Source organism: Numenius arquata, chromosome 3 (genome assembly GCF_964106895.1).
Source record: "Numenius arquata chromosome 3, bNumArq3.hap1.1, whole genome shotgun sequence".
In the NCBI taxonomy this organism is placed as follows: domain Eukaryota; kingdom Metazoa; phylum Chordata; class Aves; order Charadriiformes; family Scolopacidae; genus Numenius; species Numenius arquata.
Window position 1 is genome coordinate 74,288,982 of NC_133578.1, and position 3,172 is coordinate 74,292,153.

Below are 3,172 nucleotides of genomic sequence, written 5' to 3' on the forward strand. Positions count from 1 at the left end.
GAGTCACCTCTTGATTGTCCTTTTCTTAAGATAAACAGCTTGAGTTCTTTATGCCTGATTAAATAAGTCTTTCAGCACATAAAAAACCTACCAAATGAAAAGCAAAAAAATCTTCCTCTGTCTTCCTCAAATATCGCCCAAAAATTACATAGCTACTCAAAAGGGAGTACTTGTAAGAAAATGTAATAATCTATACAACAGTAACTAGTTAGACTCCAGATACAAAAGATATCCCATTATGGGTCGTTCTTTAGAAGATAGCTGAGAGGAGAGGTATGAAACAAAGACAAAAATTTTGGATATAGACTTCTGATAATTAAAAAGAGGCTGAACAGTCTCTCTTCAGAGAAAAGGATGTAGTTATCGCTCAAAGAGTTGGTATAGAAAGGCCCAAGCATCGCTTACAGACAAGTAGTCATCATAAACAGGACAAATCACATTGTGCAAAACTAGGGAGACTTCACCAATGAGGGCTTGAATGTAACATTAAAAGAAATATCATAACTAAACAGTCAGTCTGGGATTAGAAGCAATTGTCAATGAAGGTTGTGGAATTGTCATCAAAGGACTTATTCCAGCCTTACTATGAGCTTCCAAGATAATACAGCATGTTAGAAAACTACAGGGAATGATTGGAAAACATGTAAGTTCCCTTTTGAAGCCAGAAATCCATGCTTAGCTATTTTAGGCCACATCAAGCACGTTTCCTTCATTTGGATATAAATAAAGATGTTGTAGCACCTAATGAGCGTCAGTAAGCCACAATAAAAGTCAGTGCTCCCAATGATCTGAAACAACATTTTTTTTTTTTAATTAAAAACAAGCAAATAAGCATCAGACTTGGCCAATTATATCTGGGGGAAACTGCAGTCCCATGTTCTCATTATAGACTGGAAATATTGGGCTGAATCAGAACATATCTGGTAGTGTCACAGTGGTGCCAGATCAGCAACTGCCTTACCACTGGGCAATGCACCACTGTTAGTAGTAAATCAGGGGAAATCAATCAACTAGTGAAGATCACCAGGTGAATTCTAGATCTGCAGTGCTATAAAACAAGAGGCTGACCATGAATTATAGGGAAGGGGATATTGCTGGTTGGAAATCCCACTTTGTTGTGAACAGAGGAAATGTCCCTCTTGCTCTGAGGATGAGATACCCAAGGCTGCCACCTGATTTGCAATTCTTATCAACTAGGTAACTCACTCAAAGACTTATCACTTTAGGTTCTCTCCATCCTGCACACGTAGCTGACCAATCTGATTTGTGATGCTGCAGGTATCCAGTGCAGGGTACCCCCACCAGGGGAAGAGAGGAACAGCGGAGACACAAATGTAACGGACCATCTGTGCTTATGAAGACTAGAAGAGCATGGACAGTTGCGATTAAGCTGATCAGGATGTGAAATTCCAGATTGCTAGAGACTCTACATTTCTGCATGCAGTGTTTAACAACAATTTTTTCTTTTTCTATCCTTTAGAATTATAATAAAGGATTAAATGGTAATTGTCTTTCCTTTGAATCAGGGCTTTGTTCAGTCCCTTACCATCTATGATTACAGTACTGGTAACTCTGGATGAATCACAACCAATTAAAAAAACAGTAGAAATACAAGACCAGGGCCATTTATCTAGCCACTTAAAATGGCATATGGCTTCCTGAATGTCTGATTAAGGTCTTACAAAACTGAAGCCACTTGTGGTCATTGCTCAGCAAGGATATGCCATGAGCACTAAGTACAGGTGAGATCGAGCAGGAAAGAAATTATAGGATGTAGGAAATGAACACTGGATGTTCTTGCAGCATGGCTAGGGATGTGTCTTCCAACATCATGCTACTTCAATTAATTTCAGATTTTAATCTAGTTGAGATTGGGTTCAGAAAATGGGAAATTCATGTGTCCATCCAATCTGTGGACATTTCTAAAAGGAATTTATAAATAAAACAAAATGTGTATTTATTGTGGTACCTATCCCTTTCAGCAGGGTATCACAGCATAATGGTCTCCCACAGCGCAGGCTTGAGCACTATGTTAGATAATGGATGTGATAGATCTCCTGTCACACTCTCGGATCAAGCCAAGGCACTGCAGGGATGGGGTCTGTTTTCCTTTAAGTGGAGAAATTTATATTTGGACAACTTAGGGTCAAATATTTATCTGGCTATGAATGTCTTAGCTACCAAGAGTGGAATAATCTATTTTGTTGTTACAGCCAGGGGATCCTGAAACAAAAAGAAGAATATTTTCTTTAAGATGTACGAACCAATTCAAAGGTTCAACTCAGTTGATTGTGGTACACCTACATGAATTACTGTTGTTTTAAATATAGCATTCAGAGTGGTATCTACCTTTTTTTTTTTTTTTTTTTTTTTTCCAGGCCATGAGAACTCACTTTAAAGTTGCTACAGACAAGTGTGTCATCTTCAAACACCTGAGGACAAGATGAAGAGATAACAACCTCTATAACTTTATTTTCTATGTCAGGACTGAACTCATCAATAATTCACCATCTCTGTCAATATCTGGTCAATCCCCTTCAGCCACACGTCACTCTGAAGGAGATAGCCAGCTTGGCTGGATGTTGTTTTAAAGACTACCTGAGCATTTCTGCTTTCTTTATCCCTGTGACTGAAAAATATTCACTAGTTCTCACCTCCTGCTGCTTCCTTTTCAAATCTTGCATCTAAATCAAATTTATAACAGAAGAGGAAAGGGAAAATATTACTACTATTATTATCAATATTTTTTGCTTTTGTAATTGCAAAATCATATTGTTTAGGAAGCATTTTCAGAAGAAACAGAAAGAGCCTAATCTAAAGTCAACATCACTTCTAATCTTACCAATGCTTTTATTTGAGGTGAAATAACTTGCCTGAAAACAGGAGGAATAAAATAGTTTAAAATCCCAGAAAACGAATAGTTTCTGTATGGTACTCTATACAGAAAGCAGGTTCTACCTCTCTGACTTGTATACCTCAGCAATTAAACACAAAATAAGTGACTCTGTGCATAGCCTGTCATCTCTTTATGCTTGACAGGACTCCTTCCACCTTCTACATTCTGGAAACTTGTCATATGTGGTGAAAAACTTGTTTTCCTACTTAGGAAACATCAAGAAAAAATATTGTGGGTACATGTATGTTGGGGTTGTGAAGTAAGGTGAATCTGACA